Below are 23662 nucleotides of genomic sequence, written 5' to 3'. Positions count from 1 at the left end.
AAGGCTTTTCAGAATTTTATTATACATACATAATAATACGTTATTTTTCTAAATTATAATGCTATGACTCTCCATGAGGGAGATAAAATATATAGTATTTCTCAAACGTATTTGACCGTGGAACCTCCCATCTTTTTTTTTTTTTAACATCTTTATTGGAGTATAATTGCTTTACAGTGGTGTGTTAGGGTGGGATATTAAAGACGCACAAAAACTGTGATGGAGAAAGAACATCCTTCGGGGGAACTTTCGGACAAGTCCACCCTTTCTTCTCTGTTGTTTGACCCTGTGTATATGTGTTTCCTCTGTTTTGTTGGTGACGTTGGCGTAGGAGGGCTTCTTTGTGCGTTTGTGCGTTCCTGGTGAGAGACTCTTGGATGGGTGGGTGGGGCCCACTGTGTGCCAGGACCGGGGGGCTGGAGAGACAGCGGTGAAAACGTCAGATGAGATGTTGTCCTCTGCAGCTCCCTCGCGGTCTTGGGAGGGCAAGCATATAATGAACAATCAACATACAATGACAGTATCAGAAGGCAAGAACCACTATGTACACAAGAAAAATGTTAAATATTGGTGGGTTGATGGAGAGTTGAGAGAGGGGCTACTTTCTTTTCTTTTTCAAAAACAGATTTATTGAAGTATAATTGTCATGAAAAATACTGTACATATTTAAAGCATACAATTGGAAACTACATTCAAGGTTACAAATATTTGGACTTCCCTGGTGGTGCAGTGGTTGAGAATCTGCCTGCCAATGCAGGGGACACGGTTTCAATCCCTGGTCCAGGAAGATCCCACATGCCACGGAGCAACTAAGCCCGTGCGCCACAACTACTGAGCCTGCGCTCTAGAGCCCGTGAGCCACAACTACTGAGCCCACAGCGAAGAGTAGCCCCCACTCACCACAACTAGAGAAAGCCCGTGCACAGCAACGAGAACCCAGTGCAGCCAAAAATTAATTAATTCATTAATTTTAAAAAGATAACGAATATTTTCATCGCCCACAAAAGTTTTTTTTCTTCTTTTTATTCATTTTTTTAATTGAAGTATAGTTGATTTACAATGTTGTGTTCATTTCTGCTGTACAGCAGAGTGATTCAGTTGCACATATATATATTCTTTTTCATATTTTTTTCCATTATGGTTTATCACAGGATACTGAATATGGTTCCCTGTGCTGTATGGTAGGACCTTATTTTTTATCGAGAGGGGCTACTTTAAATTAGTGTCAGGGAAGGCCTCTTTGGGAGGCCACAGTTAAGCCAAAACATGGTGGGAACCAGAGCGCAGACACTGGGTGCTGCAGTGGGAGGCCGTGTGAGGGCAGACCTACCAAGTGCAGCAGGACCTGAGAACCCTGGCGGGGGAGGGGAGGGAGGGGAGGGAGGGGGGCGGGAACGGAGCGTCATTTCTGGCACTGAGTGCTGGCGAGTGTCAGGCTGGTTACCCAGGGCCTGGATTTTGACCCAGACTGGAGAGATGAACAGAGCAGGCAGAGCTGAAGCCCAGGATTGGATAAAGCAAGTGAAATATTTGAGACTCAGGCAACTCACTCAAACCCATTGAGTTTTAGCTCGGGAACTTTTCTGGAAGTTCGCCATCTCTTGACCTTTTTCTGGGAGAAGGCTGGTGCAAGCCCACCCATACCAGCAGCACACACTCAGTGTGGACCCTCCCGAGCCCCTCAGTACAAGATGCGCTACACCCGCTCCGCATGTACACCTGTTTTCCCCACTCCTGGGCGATGCTCAGAAGTAACCTGTCGGTTCTCTGAGTATTTTTGCTTCCTGCAGAGCAGTCTTCCCCGCCGGGGGTCACTGCCTCTGTCGTCACATAAAAAGGTTTTTGGAAACCAGAAATTGAGTGCTGATGAGTAGGTGATGCCTCGTGGCCGAAACCCTGTGCACCATTGCTTCTCTTCCCCTTCACGATGGCGGAGGCATCGACGCAGATGAAATGGCCTGGAGCCCGTGCGCCTCTCTGCGTGGAACATCCCGCAGGATGGATCCCCACGTAGAGGATGGGTTCCCACTCCATCCTCAGAGCTGGGCGACAGAGAGACCCGTGGTCTGGCCTGGTTGGGTCTTTCCTTCCCTCCCCACCTCCCTCTGCTGTCCCTCTCCCCCCTCCTCCTCCCCCTCCCCTGGTGAGCCGTCTCCTTGCTCAGTCTTCTTGGGGAGGACATGCAGGCCAGAGTGATGATAACATCCCACCCCATGAGGTTGGTCCCCCCTCCAAAAAGAGAGCAGATCCAGTCTGCATTCCTCTAAGTGGAGCCCCACCCCAGTCCTGGGAGGACAGGGCAGGAGGCTGCCCCTCAGGTCCCGCTCTGTGGTCCTCTGTGACCCACGGACTCTCCCTCTGAAGCAAGACCCAAAAAAACCGTGATGTGAGACTCCAGGTTTGTGTTGCCGAGATAGTTCTCCAGCTAAATTGCCAGGACGTGATGTGGGGTGGGAGGAAAATGGCCACTGGATTCTAGCTCATTACAGGTAACTCGATCCCGGAGCCTGTTAGCGAGAGCAGTGTCCCTGGGCCGGTCCCCGCACACTGTGTGTGAATCCCCACGAGTCCTGGAGGCTACATCCCAGCTTGTGATTATTTTAGAAACCATTGCTTCTGTTCATCCGGAAAGTTTAGAGAAGTTTCACGTCAAATGCTGCCTTCATCTTCCTTATTTTTTCTAAGCTTGATAACGAAATCTCCCGCTCTGCCCTCACGTGCTGTGTGCAAATCACCAAAATCCATGAACCTTGAATAGATTTAGAAAATCATACTCTATTGAAAGAAACCCGTAAATGAATCTTTATATTTGAAGTTTTGTCATTTAACAAATGCATTGTTATCCATTATCCCTTCAGTACTTAACAAACAGAAATACAGAAAGACACAATTGGAAGGGCTTTTTTCCCTTCCATTCTTTCAAAAACAGCTATTTCCTTGCAGGTAGTAATTTTGTTTTAAGAAGAGGGATGTTTAGTACTAGGCTTTTTAATAAAATATGTGTGAGAGAATAATTCTTCTAAAACATTCTGTATCTACAAAAATCTATATGTGGGAGAACCTGAATTATTCCCTAATAGATTTTATTACATAGCAGTTAAGAATTTTTCTAGGGGACATCTAGTCAAAGCCATCAATTTTGGGTAACAAAGCATGGGAGAGAATGGAACTTACTGAAAACTGACATTATTCCCTACTTAGTGAATGCTTTATCTGTTCTCTGGCTATCATTTTCTTTAGAAGGTAGAGCTCTTTAGGCTGTTAGGTTAGCATGATTAACCACAAATAAGTGATTGACATTTATTCACTTAACCCACATTCTCTGGACGTGTTCTGTCTGCCAGGTGCAGTGTCTGCACTGGGAAACTGAGGCAGGAAGGGGGCTGCCCGGGGTTCGTACCTTGAATGGCGGGAGGAACAGACAGAGACTTGAATTCATAAAGCGAGGAGTGGGGAACCAGGGTGGGGAGACCCATGGCAGGGGTTCACCCGCTGTTTTAATAAATTAACATGTGATCCTGTACGACCAAATACCAGTCACGTAGGGGCGAGGTACAGAAAGAGAGGGCCACTTATTCAGTTGTTTCATTCAAAACTGATTGTTGCACACCTTTTATGTGTCAGGCGTGGCTCTGGCACCAAAGCTGCGAGCAGGAGAAACATGGCCCCAGGCCCCTGGAGGCAAAAAACACACACCACCGTTACTCACGAAACATAACGAGAAACGCGGGACCAGGGGTGCGAGGGAGTCTGGAGCCGTGGACAGAGGTGACCCAGCCTCATTCGGGGAGGCCCCCGGTGCCCCCTTGTAACAGGGCATTGGAGGGGGTGGATGGTCGGGGATTGGCCGGGTGTGGGAGGAGGCCGAGGGGGTCTGGGGTCCAGGAGGCAGAGAGCTGGGTGGAGTGAAGAAGCTTAGAGGAACCTAACCTTCTGCAGGGAGCCGGGGGCAGAGAGCAGCAGCCAGAGAGAAGGGAAACATGCCAGGCACCTGCTGCGCAGGGAACAGCGACTCCAGGGTTTTCCCCTCCAGTATGTGTTAAATGTTTTAAACTTACAGAAAGCTGAGGGAACTCACCCACCGAGAAAATCCTGCCCTCAGCAACCACGTAAACCCTGCACTTCATGGGCTGCCGTGTTTGCTTCACCTTGTACCTGTCCTCTTGCCATCCATACGTCCGTTGTGCTTCTTACGCATTTCAGAGTGAAAGTGCGGAAATCAGTATCCTTCCCTCCTAAACACTTCAGCAGGCGTCTCATGAAATAGAGTTCACTATTTGTTTACATTTTGAGTCAAAATTTATAGAGAGGAAAATACACAGGTTTTAACTTTGAAGAATGCATACACCTGAGCAACCGAAACTCCTGTCCAGGTCTAGAGCATCCTCGTTGTTCCAGAAAGTCCTCTCCTGCCCCTTTGGTGGCCCATCTGTCCCCCCGGGTCCCAGAGGCAATCACTGTGCTGTTCTGGTTTTTTCACCATACTTTGCCCGTAGCGTGTTCACCAGTCATGCCCCCTTTGGGGGGTTTGGTGTGCGGTTTGCCTTCTACCAGTTGAAAGGCTGCAGCCAGTCTGGGGTGGCTGTGAAGAGAGCTGCCGCGGACACCAGTGTGAAGCTGTCGTAGCAGGAGCTCCTGCTCTGCCCTGGTGGACGTCCCTGTTCTCTGACGCTGGTGGAGCAGCCCTGGCCGCGCACGCCCACCGCGGCCCGTGCGTGTCTTCCCGTCTCTGCTTTGCACCCATCTCTGTCTTTAAGGGAGGCTCTTGTGGACGGCATGTGTTTGGATCTTGATTTTTTTTCTATCTCTTCTGACAACTCTGTCTTGACATTGGAGTGTTTACTCCCTTTCGGGTTTATGACTGATGCGGTTGGAGTTAGGTCTGTCACTTGATGTTTGGAGTTTTGTTTGTGTCCCTTTGTAATTTCTCTTATCCTCCTTTGTTATGTTCCTTAATTTTTCTAGAATTTTATCTGAAGTTCTCTATTGGATTTTTAGCTCTCCCTCTTTGCATTGCGTCGCAGGAGTTGCTCTGGGGATTCCTAGGGAACCAGAGTCTATTCCAAAGTTCCTTAAAAGGCAAAGTCGAGGCAGCAGCCGTGGGAAGGACAGGTGTGCGACAGGAATAAGGCAGATGGGTTAGGAGTTGGCTGACATCAGCTAGCTGATTTCACCATTAGCCGAAGGAGGACATTCAGGACGTTCTGGCCTGGATGACCGGAAACATACAAACTCCCCCCACCTCGTACATTTATCAGCATCTTAGTAATTAATGGTAAGCAGACTCAGGGGACAGCATGGTTCCGGCTTTTAGTTACCTCTGTGAAAATAATTCAATCTAATAACTGCTGAATTTTTTAAACCACTCTTAATATCATCGGACAGTCAAGGGAGGATCTCCCAAAAACCCGACGTGGTTTTTAACCCTTATTACTGCAGCTCTCTTGTGTAAAGAGGACTCAACCTGGAGTTAGGGCCCCGTGAGTCTTGACTCCTCTGGAGGACCCCCTACCCCGGGTGTGGACAGAGCCATGGGCCCTGAGCCCAGGACAGCAGACACGGCACATGGGCGCAGAGGCCGTGCCGTGGGAGTCAAGTCTCCAGGCTGCCTGGGGAATGCTTCTCAGCTTGCCCAGAGCAGCTGGGGGTGGCCTGGCGGTCCGCACTGCACACGGGAAAGTAGTTACAGGCAGTGCTGTCCCTGGACACCCCGGTCCCTCGGGAACACCCTGGACGGTGGCTCAGGAGGTGGCGATGCCGATGCCGTCGTCGTGTTTGGTGTCCCTGAGGTCACCCAGCCAGGAGGTGGCAGAGCCGGAATTCGGGCCTCGGCCTGCAGGCATCCTGCAGCCTGGCAGGGCACCCTCCTCCTATGGGTGGCGCTGTGTGCGCAGGGACCCCAGGCATCGTGCCTGAGTGCATCGTGCATTCACTCCCCGCTTTCCCTGGGGTGGGAGTGGTGCTGAGCGAGGCTCTGGGGGCAGTGATGGACCCTCGTGGGCAGGGGCTCCGTGAGTTCATCTCAGCCCCGAGCCGGATGCCTCCCATCAGTCCTGGCTCCCCGGCACCTCTGAGCCTCATGTGCCCAGCCCCAGATCGTGGGTGACAGTCCTGTCTGCTCCACAGGTGGTTGGGGGGTGTCCGTGGGGTAATCTGTACAAAGCACTTAGGGGACCACGAGCCCCATCTCGAGTGTCACCGAGTTGTCACCTGGGCCATAAATATTATTATTAATTTTATGAGTGCTCTCGTTGCCATGACGATGGCCATCAGTGTGAGGACAGTCACTTTCCTGTCGGGAACCGCCAGAGCGTCCTTGACAAGGAGGGGGGTCACCCAGCCGGGCAGGGCCTCCTTTGGCTTCCGCGTGGGGGGAGGGGTCTCGGTAATTCGTTTACATTACTGTTGTGTTTGTCAAATAACGAAGATATTATAGGCTGCGCTCAGAAATGGAAATTAAATCTTAATAAGGTATACAGTCATAATTAGAAACGAGGAGCACAAAGGAGGGCCCTTTGGCGATAATTACACATTATAAAGTCATTACTCACACTCGCTTTGGAACTACATTGCGAATTAAAACGCTTGTTTGGGAGCGGAGCCCGCATACAGTACTTGCTCATTAAAATTCTGTGTTGTCGAGTGGAGAGGAGTGGATGCCGGCTCCCGGTCTGCTCAGTTTCCACCTCCCTGGGCTTCGGGCTCCATCTCAGGCCGCGACAAAGCTGCCTCGAAGGGACTTCTGTGCCCATGTCCACTAGTGATGGGGAAAAACACAGTAGAGACGTGACCGCATTTTGTGATTTGTGTTCTTTCCCCTGGAGATGTGGAAAGGCCAGGGCCCCGGTGCTCGAGTGTCATAAAATGACATTACAATGAAAAGAATGGCAGTTTGACAGCATCTCTGTAGTGTTAGGTGGAGGCATTTTCTATAGATGTTCATATTTCATCCTTATAAGTCCTGTTCTCCTAACATCATGGGCCCATGGGCTTGTGTCCTGCAGCCTCATGGCCCCAAGTCCCCCAAGCCTGGGTGGCACCCCAAGCCTGGGTGCTGAATACGTGGGATGAGGCCCTCGACACGGGCAGTGCAGGTGCCCACGTGGACTCTCTTGGCTTGGACATGGGAAGGCAAACTTATTATTTCTAAGGTTCTGCAGCATCAGCCTCTCCAGGAGGCTGTGTTACTACTGCATTCCCAGCAGTAGGGCCACTGACAGGGTTCCTGATGGTGGGAGAGAAAGCACCTCCTTCTCCCATGGAGAGTTCCTGCTCTCCAAGGGCTTTCCTGGTCAGCGCCAGACGGTGTCCTCTCTAGAGCCCTGGCTGGACCAGGCCTGCTTCTGCAGAACCAGGGTCAGGGAGGGGGGCCCACAGCCCAGCATCTTCATGCAAACTGCCTCCCCGTATCTGATGTTTAAAGCTTCATAGTATCGATGTCCTTGGCAGTCCCTTTAAGCCTGCAGCTTTAGATCATATAGAGAACACATTAATTTATCTGGCTTCTGTGCAAAAGAACAGTTATAACTGGTGGAAAAGAGTTCCCTGGGGAGATGGAGAGAAATGGAGAAGCGGCGTCCTTAGGAAATGCCACTGATTATTGGTATTTACCTGGCTACCTGTGCGGACACTGAGCGTCCAGTTAGGAATAATTTATTGGCGGGGGGTGGGGGCGGTGGGGGAGGGCAGGGTACCGTTGGAAAGAAGCCTGGCTGAGAGATCAGGAGCCCCATCAGCCGGCTGAATCTCAACCTTTGAGCCCGTGTCTCCGGGACCCGCAGACGCCCACCCTCGCCGCCCGACAGCTATTGTATGGCCCAAAGAGCATGCAGAGAAGCGTGTTCTGGACAGCGGGACATGCCGTGCGGAGTGCGGAGGCTGCTAGTCTGGATAACTAGTGGTCCACCTGTGCGCGTCAGCCCCGTGCGTGCTGGGGAGGCTCCAGGCTCAGCTAATGACCTCTCCTCTTCTCTCCCTCCTAGGTAAGTGATCCCGCTGCTGAATGAACACGTGTCCTCACACACCTGTTTCACCTGTGAGAACCTGTCTCCGCTCCCCGGCTCCTCCTCAGCCCAGGGAAAGTGTGAGTCAGGCAGATCCAGTGAGAGCGAGCGATGGGGTCACATTTCCCAGGCTGTGACAGCATCGCTCCATCTTTCTTGGTGAAACCTGTGCTGGTGAAGAAGGGGGAGGGGGGAGAATGAGACAGCCAAGCCGGGAACCAGGGAAAAGGCAACTGATGTGGAATCTCTAACTTGAGAAGCCAGCCTGGACAATTCGATTCTACTCCAACACAGATGAGATTGAGCCCAGCATCTCAGGGTGAGCTCCAAAACCTGCTCTCACGGTGAGGCACTTTTCCTACCTGAGCGACCTGGCGGTGTGGTTTGCATTTTTTCTTGAGTCTGACCTGGAAGCAACTGCTTCTAAATTTTGAACACTTTCTGGGGGTCTGCTTTCCCCTCTCCCAGGTTGTCCTTGGGCTGGCTTCTTAGGAGACTAAGGTTGCTCTTGTGGTTTGTGGCAAATGGTTCAAAGGTGTTTTCGGTTAAAGAAAATGTTAAAAGTAAATAGCTGAAGATTTTTCTCTGCTTGTGGAAAGACAGCTAAGGGTGCAACGTGAAGTGTGTGTGGTCAGGAAATGCTCTCTGACCCCGAGTCGTGTGGGAAGCTCTCACCTCTAACCCTTACTACACTCTCTGTCTTATGTGGGAACTTGCGTTACTCTCTAAAAAAAAAAAAGCCAAGCCACTGGCACGCCCACACCTGTGATGACATACGTTCATAGTTACCCAGCCTCGTGCCATGAAGGGTGTTAGGAATGGGGAAAAAAAGAGCAAACTAGATACAAGAGGCTAGAGGGCCAGGTGTAAAGAAGAAACAGGTGAAGGCCCTTCCTCAGCACCATAGAGGAGCTTCACACTTGGCTGTCAGCTTCCTGGTGTCCAAAGCGCAGAGGTAAACATAAGCCATTAACATGCTTGCAGACATCGTGAAAGAGAAACACTCATTCTTTCCTTCTTTTTTTTTCTGGCAAAAAATACTCTTACCAGAACTGATGTCTAAAAGAACAATCCCTCATTGGACAGGTCTCCTGTGTTGGAGACACTGAGTAATAAATATATTAGACAACATCCTGAATGTTTCCGGACAAAACACAACAGAGGGTTCTATGTGGTGGTTTGACCATTTTATTTAATAAAACAGTGGGAATAATATTAAAGTACAACTCATTGAAAGCATTTCTGGAGGCCAAGATGACTAGGCCCAAATGAATATTCCTTTCATGGCTTGGCTGGGTACCAGGAGAACCTCATGTACCTGGAGAAATAATAGATGCTACAGATTCTGTGGGCAGCACGCTCCCTGGTGGAACACAGATGAGGATGGATGGGGCCACCTTGCAATCCAGTCATCCCACGTGAGACTGGACTGCAAGGGTCCTGGGGTTTGGGTACAACAGGACACCCACCGTCAGGTGGGGCCCTTTGGGGAAAAGAAGATGCTCCTTGCAGACCAAGCAGAAGGGTGTCTCTCTTGACCTCTGAGTTCAGGGAGTCTGAGTTCAGGCTTTTCAGGTGCAGACTGAATTGCAAATGTGAAGGACCTTCTTTTCAAAAAGGACAAAGAGAAATAGAAAAAAGAGGTCATAAAATATTACTAACAGTGAATATAAAATCTCTTTTGAAAAAGCACTGTTTTCTTAGACAAGCCCACTGTTTGGAGCATGAATGTTGGACACAAGTGTGGTCAGGATGTTCCAGATGTTAGGGTGGGGTCCACCCCCTGCCCTAACCTCCCTGAGTCTGTGGAAGGACATAGGTCATATGGCATAGGTTATATGTCATAAGGACGTAGGTCATGCTTTACCACAAATTCAGGCATAGTGTTTGGCCTCAAGGTGTAAGGAGCCACATCCTGAATGAACTGGTGAATTCTTATTTATTATTTGCTAAATGTTATTTAACATGTCTCATAAGTCTGTGGATAAAGTGGACACAATTTTTTAAACTCCATTTGAATACTGGCATTTACTCTCACAAGGAAATATGTTTTACCATTTGAACTCAGTGTATCTTGGACTCACCCGGAGGGAGAGGAGGTAACCGGACAGGTGGGCTGAGAGCCCTGGCACGTGGCCTGGTTTCTGTGGGGCGTCCCCTCATGCTGTCCGCTTGAGCCCGGGGTTTGAACCTGGGGTTAGGCGTACTCCCCTCCACACTGGCTGCGGCTGCCACCCTGGGCTGCAGTGGCCTCTCGTGTGTCCTAACCTTGGATCAGGCGCTGCTCTCCTCATATTGGAGACCTCATTACTCACCGATGCCCCGAAGGACACTCTCGTCCCAGGATCCTGGCGCCCAGTGCCATAGGTGGCACCAAAGAACGGAGCCTGTTCGGGTGGGGACCTCTGTGGCCGGACACCCACCGGGGCTGGGACCTGCGATTCTATCCAGGTCACTTATGTCTTTGTCTGACCTGAGACTGTCTGGGTCTGAGATCCTGTAAGTCCCTATTCGATGTCTGATTTCAGACCTTGTGTTCTCCACACTCTCTCCAGAGACACATTAGCTACTGAAGTGATGCTCTGACTTGGTCCTTAAACATCATCTTAAGAGGATTTCTACACCCGGGTTACTCGGTGTGACACCTGGGCTTTCTCTTCTGTTAAGTCAGTGGTTCTCCACAGGGTGACTGACCCCCTGGGATGTTTGGCAGAGTCTGGAGGCATTTGGGGTTCTCACCACTCTGGGGGGAGAGGCACTGCAGCATCTAGTCGGGACAGGTCAGGGAAGTGCTCAACTTCCCCCAGTGCACAGGACAGGCCCTCAGCACCAACTCACCCCACCCCAGATGTCAGTAGGGCCGAGGATGCGAGACCCTGAGTTAACCGATGACAAAAACTTTAAAACGCATTACTATTGATGCTACATAAACACTGACTTAAGGATTAGGTGCAGACCCTCTGTTCATCAACTCATTTAATTCTTGGCTCCATGAGGTGCATGTGGTTCCTACCCACACCTTGCAGATGGGGAAACAAGGCCCAGAGAGGTTAGGCTGCTGCCCGAGATCACAGCACGTCAGGGATGGAGCAGTTCATTCTGTCCTGGCTGCACAGCCCCTGCTGCATCACTTGGCTGTGTTTTATCACCCAAACAAGAGTAGGGCCGGTAGGAAACCCGCACGGTGTGAGAGGTGGCTCTGTTCTCCCCAAGTGCAAACACTGTTCCGGGGACACGAAGTTCCAGTCTCCTGCCCCTCCATTTAATAACTGGCTGTGGGCGAAATCCGGCGATCGCAGCCCTGGTGTCTCTGCCCCGTGTGATTCTGACTGATGACCTCAATGGGTACCAGAAGCACAGTTGCACTGGTTCTTTCCCGACAGCGGCGGGTGGCGACGCTCCCCTTGATGGGCACAGAGCAAGGCAGGAGCACACGTTCCCGCTCCGGTCCACGCGGTGCCTTCTCATCACTTTCCTGGTTCCACCCCAAGGGCTTGATTTAGAAGAAGTGTCTGATTTAATGGGGGGGGGGAGATGAAACAAGAAACACAGGCCACTGAGAGCCCTCCGAGTACAGGGAAGGTGCTTTTCTTTCATTACACAGCTCAGCATTCTTTGTTTCTCGTTTTAACATTTTGCTTAAGATGTAGGGCTGGAGGCTGTGTTTCTCCTGGAAATTACTTTTCAATTCGCATCTGTTTTCATTCATGTCTCAGAAGGAAGGTCCGTGATGGGAGGCGTGTTAGGCAGATTCGATGCAGTGCAGGGCATCCGAGAGTTTACCGCGAGCTGGCGGCTGAGAGGAGCCAAACGAGGACAAGAGCGGGGAAGGCAGGGCCGCCAACCGCCATGATGTTCTGTTATGGGCCATCTAAAGGGGGGTTGAGGATGAATCCCGAACCCCCAACCACAGCTTCTGTGACTCCCTCGCCCACCAGGAGTGCGCCGTCGCGCTGGGGGAGCAGGCTTTGGTATCCAGTCAATAGAAACGGGGTATGATGTCCAGGGAGGGGAGGACTCTGCTGGGACCCTCTTTCTTGTCTGAGCTTCCTGTGGGTGGCGGAGTCCCGTACCCAACTTGCGGCTGTGCAGCTGGCCCCTCGACTCGTTCACAAGGCCACGTGGGCCACAGGACGTGAGCCTGTTCTCACCTGTCCCGTGAAGCATGTCAAACGCACATGTTCACGAGAGGCGGTGCGGGGGCCCAGGGGACATGATTTTGTTGGTGACGCTGGTTTTCTTCTTCTACTTGGCATCCTGCCTGGCACATGACAGGCACTCAGTTAATGTTGGTGGAAAAAAGAAAGCTGGGAAGAGTGAGCGGATGCGCATGACTTCCCTCCCCAGAAGCTAAGAGCCTGATGTGTTCTAGGAGAAGCCCAGTCGTCATGCCGACTGGCACACGACGAATGCGTTTTCTGCTTCTTCCACAGAATATCCAGGGCCACGTGAGTTCCCTTATTTAGTTTTCATTCTTAGTTAAATCTTCCCTACTCATAAAGGTGGAAGAACTCTATTGATAAGTTGACAGAGAAACTCGTACGCATAGAAGAGGTCCAGGTCCATTAGAAGTCCAAACATGGTGTCCAAACGTGGAGCTTAAATTGGACACATGCAATTACAGCTTCATAAATTAACCTCATACCATGTAGGATTTGATATTCATTTGCTCCCCCATAAGAATTCTGAGTGTGAATCACAACAAAAATAAAGTGACTTTACTATTAGTGTTAAATATTTACATAGTTTATAGGGGGGAGTAAACAAAGGATGACACATTGTGATAGAAATGAGTTTTTTCCAAAATTATGAGTTAGGAAACTTGCATATTTGGTGGAGAGTGAAGAAGCTCACGCATCATATTTTCAAATGTGGAGCAAGCAGGAACCAGAACTCCAGACAATTCTCTGCCATTATTAAGATCCAATTACGGTAATAGCTCAGCCTTAAACTTGGAGTATTATGGATGCAATGTAAATGTTTAAACAGCTTGGTTGCATGTGATGTTTCTTCATATTTCTCACCACTGGTGATCTTGTTCTCATTTGTAGCTGACTTTCAGGGGTTTGTTTGGTAAAAGAAATGTGAGGGGGGAAAAATTGGTGAAGCATTAAATCCTATCTACGTTACTTTTACTTTTCCCCTTTAGGATAAACCCTCCGTTTTACTAACGCGATGAGTTAGGCCAAAATGTATCAAAGAAATAATTCAGTGAATATTTATATGGCACCTACTGGGGGCAAAGACTTCTTCCCTGGGTGATATAAACATGAGCCAGCCTGCAAGATATGCGGAAAGAAAAAGGCTTTGTGGCCTCACCCATATGCGGTGCTAACAGCAATCCAGGAAAGCTCTCTGGGGTCCCGAGGTGAGGAATATCGATCAGGGCCTGTTCTTCTCTAACTCTGAGTGGGACGAGGGTTGGAAGGGTGGGCCCATGGTGCTGGTTAGGGTTTAAATGTTTTATAAAGGAGCCCCGGTCTGTCAGCCAGGAGGTTCCAAATGCACAGAAACCTTCAAAGCCCACCACTCAGACACGAGGCTGTGCACCCCCCAAGGCCACTGAAAGAATAAAAATCACTCAACTCAGTGGCTTGTGACTACCCCAGTTTCCCTAGGATTTGGCTTTAGTGAAAATCTGCCCCATTTGAGAGTTTGGGGTTTGTTGGTTTTCCTAAGTGAGTTTGTCACACGCTGTGTGAGTTTTTTAGCAGAATGTAGTTTCTTGAGTCAGATGCAACAACTAAAAATAAATATACATGTACACACATACACAGACATTTACAAATACATACATTTTCTCCAAAGGTAGTTTTTTCTAAAAGCCAGAATAGCTTTTGGTACCACATCTAATTAGGAGATTGTAGAACAACGCAGAACCATCTTGATTATAATAACCGTCTTCAGATAATGCGCTGTTAAATTAGCTCACTCAACATGTATTTTGTAAGTAGATTCGGTTTATTTTTAGTCCTTGTTTGAAGCCAGGAATCCAAATGGAGAGGAAGGGTTTTCAGTGAGCATGGAGACCAAGGAGACGGCCGGCGGTGCTCAGCCTGGCGGCTCCTCTGAAAAATTGGCTTTTTCAGGAGGAAGCTTGAAGAAAAGCCCACAGCGAAGGTGGGTTCACTGTGTCTCAGAGACAAGCTTCTGCTCTAGGAAAAACAAACGGTGGTGCACTTGGAAATAAAGGGTACCTCCTACAAAATACCTGATGGGAAATATCTGCAATGCATTTATCTGGTAAGGGGTTAATGCCCAAAATATATACGTAACTTCCACAATTAAATGGCAAACAAACAAACAGCAACAACAAAGAAACAACTAATAACCTGATTTTTTAAATGGGTTAAGGACTTGAATAGACATGTCTCCAAAGAGGACATGCGAATGATAAACAGGTGTGTATAAAAATGTTCAATGTCAGTAATTTCAGGGAAATGCAGATCAAAACCACAATGAGATAACACCTCACAACTGTCACGATGGCTATGATCACAAAAAAAGAACAAGTGTTGACAAGGATGTGGAGAAATTGGAACCTTTACACACTGTTGGTGGGAAAGCAAATGGTGCAGTCACTAGAGAAGACAGTATGGAGATTCCTCCAAAAATTAAAAATAGAGCTACCATATAACAATATATCCCACTGCTGGGATCACGAAGAGATGCCTGCTTTCTCAATAGACCATCTCTCCTGCATCCCAGACTGCAACCAGGCCACGTGTTCACAGAGACACAAATACCTGATGGAGAAAATATGATTGCATCGGGCAAGCTGACCATTTTTATCACATAAAACTAGCTTAGGTAGTACCTGTATGTGTAATCATTGGAATTATTCAATGGGTGGTAATCAATGGCTAAGGAAAAATGATGTTTTTTTATGGCACTAATGAATTTAGTCATTTAGTTTTTTCCATGTTAGAAATTGACATCAAGGTTTTCCATAAACCATATTTCCATAACCTAAACTTATTAATCCCCAAATATTTCCCTACATATTCACTGAAAAATTCCTAGTCATGATTGGGTTTCATCTATATTTCTGACGGTTGAACCTGGGCTTGCAACAGAATCTAGAGGATAACAAAACAAAAAACGAGTACGGTGAGGGAAAAAAAAAAAAAAACCTGACTGGCAATCCTCCAACTATCAAAGTCACCAAAAACAAGGAAAGTCTGAGAAACTATCACAGCCAAATGGAGCCTAAGGAGAGTGACAACTAACTGTCGTGTGGGATCCTGGGCAAAAGAAGGACAGCCGGAAAAAACTAAGCAAGTCTGGATAAAGTATGGACTTTAGCTAATAATAATGTATCAATATTGGTTTGTCAGTTTTAACAAATGTACCTCTTCGGGGTGAGATGCTAACAGTAGGGAAGTGAGGGTGAGGACTGTGTAGCTCTCTGTGCTGTCTTTGCAACTTTTCTGTAAATTTAAAACTATTCTAAAATAAAGAGGCTGTTTTAAAACATATAAGCAAGATAACTTAGAACACCCACTGTTCCACCACTGGGAAGAAGAATCACTGTCGCTATTTCGGCATCTCCTGCTGCTTCTGGGCACCGTGCTTCACAGGGAGAAACCGCACCGGGCACGAGAGTCCGTGTCACGCTTTTTCCCCCTAACGATGCAGGAACATCATTAAGCAGCATCCCTGTGTCTAAAACTGACTCGGTCAGTCGGTCAGTCGGTCAGTCGGTCAGTCAATATATGACTGAATTCAGTCTCAGAGAGCATGACATCCTTCTGACACTGGAAGTAAACTCAGAAGTGAATTCTGCGTCGCAAAACCCTCCAACCCCAGGCAGCCTGTGGGCCTCACCGTGTCGGTCTTCATGCTCCGAGCTGGAGCCGAGGTCCGGAGAAGCCGCCCTCGCCTCCTGGAAGCCGGTCAAAGAGGCACCACTGAGAGCTGCTGTGAGAATGCAGCTGTGTCGGGGGCGGGGCGAGCGGAGGTCTACCAAGGCTCCCTGTGGGAGCTGGCATTTGAGGTGGGCCTTGAAGGGGGATGAGGATGCGAGCGACAGGTGACAGGAAAGTCCCTCCCAAGGGCTGAGCAGTGAGGCAGCGGGCGGAGAGGGAAGGGTGTATGAGGCACGTGGGAGTCGTTCTGCGGAGCCAGAGGCAGAAGGGCGGGAACCCAGGTGCGGTGGTGGAACAGGGAGGGGCTGGGTTCGGAGACTCTGCAGGGCCTCCGCTGGACAGCACCGGCCTCGGGCAGCGTCAGCCAGCACAGGGAAGGGGAAACCAGGACCACTCAGGTCTGGTCTGAGGCAAAGACGGCACACGACCACTCACAGATGCTGATAGTCAGCAAGCTTGCTGCTCGCAGCTGGTATGGGATGCTAAGGAGAGGAGCGTCATATTTTAGGGGTGAAAAAGGAGGGAGAGAGAAAAAAGGGGTGGGGGGATCTTTCCATATGGTGAAGGTTCTCATTAAAATCAATTGTAAACTTCACTAATGGCTGGGTTAACATAATTTGGAAATCGTAAATATCAGCTGCATCTATATTCAGCATTTGATATTTCCTTTTGGAAAGCCTGTATGGCTTTGCGTGTCTTTTTCAGTGGAGTGTTATTCATTTAAAGTTGTTTGAAAATGTGATCAGAAAGATCTTCAACCCAGAAATTTAGTGATTTGAAATACGCTAGTGTCTGTCCTCTGGGGTTCTCCTTCTGAATGATGCTTAGAAAAAGGACAACTAAAAACTATATCCTTGGTGTGTGCCTTGTGGTGTGTGGTTTAGGACAGGCCGTGACTTTGCGTTCTGTGAGCTTGGATTTGTGCTTGAGGATTGTGGTTTAAGGCACGAAGCTGCTCCCTGGGGTAGTGTGGGCAGAAGTTTACGGTGGAAGCTGAGGCTGACCTGGCCTCTCCCCTTCGCTTCCATCCAAGGGGTGGAGGGCACATTAGTTATCTGAAACTGATCTGCCAAAGGGGTTGATGACTTCCCCTGAGAAAGAGAGATGCATCCTGCATAAAATTCCACCAAGGTCGGCTGCTACAAGAATGGCCCGTGGGGTCCGGGAGGTGGCCGGCCACCCCACCTTACTCCCTGTCATTGCTTCATGGTTGGACATCCACGTGGGACTGTTTGGGGGACTACATGAGTGATAAAAGTGGTAGAAATGAGTTTCCTAAATTATTTTAGAGGAGGCGGACCCTAAGTCCGTGAGGCTGAATACACGAGTGGGGCGGGACATACTGTCAATCCAGAAGGAAGTGTCCATGTCACCTACCTATGCTACTGCTGGTGGGTGTGTGTGCATCGGGCTCACCTGGGGGGCCTCAGAACCCCCAGCCCCTTCAGTTTTCAGAGGTAGAGCCTAGAAATCCACCCTGGGGACCACTGGCCTGGAAGACATCTTACATCTTCTTTCATCCCTCTAACATCCCTCTAATTCCATGGCTTGTACTGTGATTCTCTTGTCCATTTCCCTAAATGGAGAATTCCTTTAAAAAGCTCTTGCACTAAATCAGATTAGCTTGGATGATACTGTAGACTTAGAAACACAACCCTCCCCAGCCACCAAGAAAAAGAGTCTAAAAGAAATGTTCCTTCCCGCTCCTTTGACCAGCACTTGCTACTTTCAAACGTGTATTGAAACAATCCATAGCTCTTTACAAATCTGCTCGTGAATCATAAAATAGGTTTCTGCAGTGAGTGACGTGGTGACCCTTGTGTAGATGGAGGAAGAAAGGGGGAGAGAGAAGGTTTAATGCTTAGCGAGTATCCGGCAGATGTAAAAGAGCTCCGAGCTTCCTAATCAGAAACAGAGCTAATCACTCTGCCGAGATTAAGTCACTCTGGATGCTCAGCACTGATTTCCTGCCCTGAAGACATCGATACACTGAACTGTGAGACTCCTTTTTTTTTCCTGGCTGTCCTGTAGAGTAACTATCTGGAAAATTCCAGGCTCCTCATCTTAATGCCTGCAGAGAAAGAGTTCTCTTTATCTGCTCTTGGGAACTGTGAAGCTTGCCCCTGGGACACTGACATTTCACAAAGAACACCCTTCATCTGCACGGATTGCAAACTTTGTAGTCAAGCCCATCGCGTTTCCTGGGAGGTAAGCGAGGTTGCTGGCTCCCAGGCAGTAAATCAGAGCCAGGCTCCCGTCTGCGGCCACCCTGTGGTCCGGCCTGCACGTGCTGAACGCCCTCTCAGATCTATGCCTGGGCTCCCCACCTGCCTCTCCAGAGCCCCTACGGTGGTGACCAGGGCGTGCATGTGCGTTTGAGTGTATGAGCTGCTCTAAAGACCCCTTGAGTTTTTACAGAGGGCTCCCCACGCACAGGGAGACCTGAGCCATGATCATTTAAATTGACCATTCTCTCCTCTGAGTAGCCTGTTTGCAGATTGAATAATAAGCCTCATCTTGTCTCAGGCCCAGAACAGTGGGAGATTAAATGACTCTGAGTCTACGAAAACATACATCACTGAAACCTCCCTCCTGTCATGACCCAGTTCTCCAAGTGCTGGCTTATGAAAGACCAAAAGTAGGTCATCAGAGGGAGATGAAGTGGATGAGGGGGGAAAATAATCATTCCATGAGCAGTCACTTAGAAATGTGCCGGTGTTGGCTGGCAAAGATCAACTAAGAGGCTGGAGCCCGGTTCTCCAGACTCGCGTCCTCCTTCCCTGGTGGTCCCTGGCGACCTGCTCAGATGCCCCTCTGAGGCAGGTTGCTGGTGACATGGAGCCTGCAGACAGCAGGACAGTCTGTTCTCGCCTCTCCATGTAAACTCACTGGGTTCACATTCCCGAGAGAGAAATCAGCGTTCACGGGGACAGTGTTGGCTTTGCAATTCAGGTTGGGTTTTTTGTTTGTTTTGGCAAATTATAAATTCAGTCCGTCAAAATCGGATTGTTTTTCCAAAGTAGACTCTGGACACCAGTCGAGTTCCTTTTTCCATGATTAAAGCGTATGTGCCCTCTAAGGGTGGTGCCCAGGAGGGGAGCCACACCGTCCACTCACAAGGCAGCCTTTGGCACCGCGGAGGACTGCATCCCATGAGGTGGGCTTCCTTCCACCTGAAGAGGCGTTTCTGCCAACCCGGGAGCACTGTCCTCCTGGAGCTGGCCCGGTCCCACCTCTTGCTGCCCCTCCGGCCACCTGGTGTCACTGCCTGGGAGGAGGTCCCCAACCTGTGATGCCACAGGGTGCAGGGGTGGAAGGGAAGCCGCCAGGGTCTCAGTGTGTGGCCAGCGCCCAGGGCCCAGGAGGGGGCCGCGGTGTCCACTCCTCCGTCAGCTCCGCAGCGACACAGGCAGGGTGGGCGCGTCCTCAGAGCCTCCTGCACATCCTCTCCTCCCAGCCCGCAGCCCACAGGGCACGCACTTACTCCCCCCCCAGCCATTTACAGGGAGGAAACCAAGGCATAGGAAGCATGATATCCGTAACCACAGTGATGCTTCAGCACGTGACCACTCTGATGTCCACCTTCAACACGCCTCCCTTCCCTCCAGCCACATCTCCTCCCTGAAACACAACCAGTTTTCTTTTCTCTTAAAAACACTGAAAAGAAAATCTGACAACTCCAGGCCTGCGTCCTGCTCACCTCACACCCCTCCCAGCTCTGCAGGCCTGGCCCCCAGTCACTGCCGGCGCCCGTCCTTTTCTTTGTCACGGGTCCGTGCAAGGGCCGTGGGCATTAACTGAGTGACCAGGTCTTACTGGAGCCAAATATTTACGGGGCTGAAGGTGGCTGGTAATGTATTGACGTGATCCTTGCAGGGAGCTGAATGGAGAGCCATAGATTTATTTTGCCTCGGGAAATACAGACGGAATTTGGTACAAATATTCATCATCTCTAGAGCAGCTCTGGAATTGTGGTCAAGAGGATTTAGATGGCCATAAATATGACGTTTTCTAGGAGTGGTGACTAGAGGCACGTGGGCAGCCGCCGGGGGCGGGGGGAGGGGAGGCGGGTCTCTCTGAGGCCTCAGCACAATTGGCCTTGGTCCTTGCTTGGCCTTGGGCCTGGACAAGGGGTGGTCACCCCGCTGGGCCTCTACCCCTTACCAGGAAGCAGAGGCCTGTTGTCCCTCAGTCCCCATCAAAGTGTCAGGCACAGCACAGGCTCATAATCACGTGTGACGTTGAGAGAAGAGGGAACTGGAGTTCTTTTCTAACATGGAATTGGCTCACTTTTACATTTTGGCAAATGGTTGAAAAGCTTTAAGTCTCCACATGGCCCTGCACCCCGCAGGCCCGGCCACTGCCCACCTCCGTTTGCGCTCCTGGCTCTGGGGAGTCACCTCTCGATGTGGGCGGGTGCCCTGGGGAGTGTGGGCCCCAGAGCCTGCAGGTCCTGGATTGGCACAAAAGGACACTGCAGTCCATGAAGGTCACCGCCCCGATGGCCGGTCTGCAAGCCGAATAATTAGCCAGGATTGTGGTTTTCTAGCGGACAGAGCGAAACCCTCCTAAGACGGCTACAGAATGACCAACGGCCCGAGGTGTTGTCCCTTCCTGCTTGAGCCGTGCGCACTCCGTGTCGGGAGCTGGGTTCCCTCGCTCCCTCCCGGGGCTCCTCCCTGAGGACCTGTGTGGGCTGCGGGCTCCGTCAAGTCCAGGTGTCACTGCAGGGAAATTCCAAGGACAAATGCGCAGCAGTTCCTCGGTCTCCGTGCTGCAGGGCCATCCACCCACTGCAGGGCGCTGCCTTTCTTGTAACTGTAAACGGGAACGGAGACTCTTATGCATGATTACAAATAAAGGCGAAATCACTGCCTCTCTTTCGTTCTTCCGGGAAAGCTAATCTGACAGTCGTCTTCCTCCATCCTGTCTCCCTCTCTCTCTGGCTTGTCCAGCTTTCGTGCAGACTGTCCTCTGACATGTCCCATCGCTCCTGGGTTCAACACAGGGGTCCTCTTCCCCTCATGGGCCAAGTCCCCGACCCCCCTAGTGTGATTCCCACACAAGCCGCCCCCTGCCCGCGTCTCTTCTCACCATGCGTCACCAGCGTGAGGGAGGTGGGAGGGCTGGGCCTTCTGGCCATCCAGGTGGGGCTGTGGGCCGGGAAGTGGGCTCGGGCCTCCTCTTCCCGCCGCGGGCCTCCAGGCCTGGGGACTCAGGACAGCTGACCGCACAGCCCGCTCTAATGGGAGCTGTCCGTTCAGCGCTCCTCCCCCCGCCTCCCTCCCTGCGCCGCGACTGTTCAGGTGACTGTGGCTGTCATCGTGGAGCCCAGGTCGACACTATCCTGTTCCTTCTCTCCCCGCTCCTCTCCTGCCTTCGAGGTAGAAACGACCTTGGCTTCCATCTTACACATGGGGAAACGGAGGCACCGTGACTGAACGGCATCACAGCCGGAGGCAGGACCTGCGTTCTCACCACCCTGGAGACTACGTCTGCTTCCACCCCTGTCCCTGAGTCACGGCTTCATGGAAACAGTCCACAGGGTCATTTGGGAGAAAGCTCGGCAGCTGAGCTATTTTAAAGCGAAATATCAGAACCTCACGGACTGATTTTAATAACACAGGGCCCCACCCCGGCCTCGGAGGAAGAGTCCAACTGCGGTCTTGACAAGAGCATCACTGAGAGTAATGGTCAGTGAGAGCGAGTCCAGCGCTCGTGTCAGCTCTTTTCTGGGAACTCAGAGCGCTCCGCTCATGAGTCCCGGGCCCTGGATGGGTGTTTGTACTGCCATTGCCCCTTTATTGAGCATCCCTAGTCCCCAGACCCAGGAAACCACTTCGTCTCCACAGCCAGCCTGCAAGGGTGGTGGTACGATTCCCATTTTAAAGCAGAGCAATCTGAGGTGCGGGAAAGATCCCTAACCGCCCCCTATGCTAATTCTGTTCCCTGTGATAGGAAAAGGACTGTTGGAGGCAGACTGGAATCTGGACGGAAGCAGAGTCTCTATTATGATGGGGCCATTCGCCCACCCATCCTCCCATCCATCCTCCCGTCCTCCCATCCTCCCATCCATCCATCCTCCCATCCTCCCATCCTCCCATCCATCCATCCATCCATCCTCCCATCCACCCATCCACCCATCCATCCATCCATCCATCCTCCCAACCACCCATCCATCCTCCCATCCACCCATCCATCCTCCCATCCTCCCATCCATCCATCCTCCCATCCACCCATCCACCCTCCCATTCACCCATCCATCCATCCATCCATCCATCCATCCATCCATCCATCCATCCGTCCTCCCATCCATCCATCCACCCATCCATCCATCCACCCATCCATCCATCCACCCATCCATCCTCCCATCCATCCATCCTCCCATCCTCCCATCCACCCATCCTCCCATCCATCCATCTATCCATCTAGTCATTCATCCATTTTTCCATCCATCCATCCATCCATCCATCTGTCCATGGGACACATGCTCCTGGACCCCCATAATGCTGCCTCCTGCTGGGCTTTCTGTAAGTGGTTGTGAGTGTCACCTCTGAAGTGACCAAAGCAATGAAAGTGAGGTTCTTTCCTGGAGGTTCCCACTGCGGATTTCTGGGCTCTGGGAGTCCCTCAATGTCCTCAGTCCCTTAATGTTTAATGACATTTGGCAGCTTCACGGTACAGCATGCTCTACGGTCTTTGAAAGCTGACTTCAACTCACCCCTATTAACACTTGATGACTTTTTGGAAAACTGGATGTCTCCATTCTGGACCTAAAGATGTATGATGTCTCGCAGCATTCATCACCCCTGTTTCTAGCCTCTGGGGCTTTGCTTTCATCCCCTTGGATAACAGTCCAGCGGGCGGAGCTTGAAGATGTAATGGTGGGGAGCGCGGCTGGTGGTTCCCTGAGGAGCCTTTTCAACCAGCGACCTGCGTTTGCCATCTGTGCTGTTGCTCCTTAAACAGCACTGTTCCTTTTCCACAAAGACCTGACGACGCCGTTGGTCACGGCGGTCCTCATGCTCCCTGAGCAGTGTGGGCTCCGTCACTGGCAGTTGCCATGCTACTGAACGTCAGGACAAGCATGCCCACCCACGGCTCCGTCCATGTGTTTCTGCCGAGTATCTTATTTGAGAGTTACTCTGCCAGGTGCCGGCAAGCGGGCATCTCGAACAGCAACGCCCCCAAGGATGGAGGCACCAACACGAACCGCCTGGCCTCAATCTTCTGATCTGTGAAAGGGGGTGGTGACAGTTGGGAGGGATCAGCCCGAGTGAGGGTCAGGAGCCTGGCTCCAGAGCCCAGGCCCAGCCCTAAGGGCTGTGTGGCCTCAGGAACTTGTTTTGCCTCGCTGGGCCCCAGTGTCCTCAGCTGTCAAGTGGAGTAAATAATGGCACCTTCCTTGTAGAATTGTCTCCGTGAAGTACTCAGAACAGTGTGAGCACAGAATGGTGCCACCTGCGAGTCACCGTGTAACCACACTTCCTTGTAAAGTTGCTCGGTTGGCTGGGCGCCCCAGTGGGTCAGGTCCCAAGATTGGCGTTTGGCCTGCGCCGCCTTCTTTCTCTTTTAATTTTTTTATTTTTTTAACATCTTTATTGGAGTATAATTGCTTTACAATGGTGTGTTAGTTTCTGCTGTATGACAAAGTGAATCAGCTATACATATACATATATCCCCATATCTCCTCCCTCTTGCGTCTCCCTCCCACCCTCCCTATCCCACCCCTCTAGGTGGTCACAAAGCACCGAGCTGACCTCCCTGTGCTATGTGGCTGCTTCCCACTAG

The 23662-nt window shown here is 50.6% G+C and overlaps 1 protein-coding gene across 1 annotated transcript in view; it reads left to right on the top strand.

Moving 5' to 3' along the window:
* Positions 1-23662, top strand: part of CDH4 (cadherin 4) — a 562448-nt gene that overhangs the window by 206820 nt on the left and 331966 nt on the right. The window lies entirely within an intron of this gene.

This window comes from Eubalaena glacialis, chromosome 13, assembly GCF_028564815.1.
Source record: "Eubalaena glacialis isolate mEubGla1 chromosome 13, mEubGla1.1.hap2.+ XY, whole genome shotgun sequence".
Lineage (NCBI taxonomy): Eukaryota > Metazoa > Chordata > Mammalia > Artiodactyla > Balaenidae > Eubalaena > Eubalaena glacialis.
Note: the sequence above shows the minus strand (reverse complement) of the source record. Positions and strands in the feature narration are given on the sequence as shown.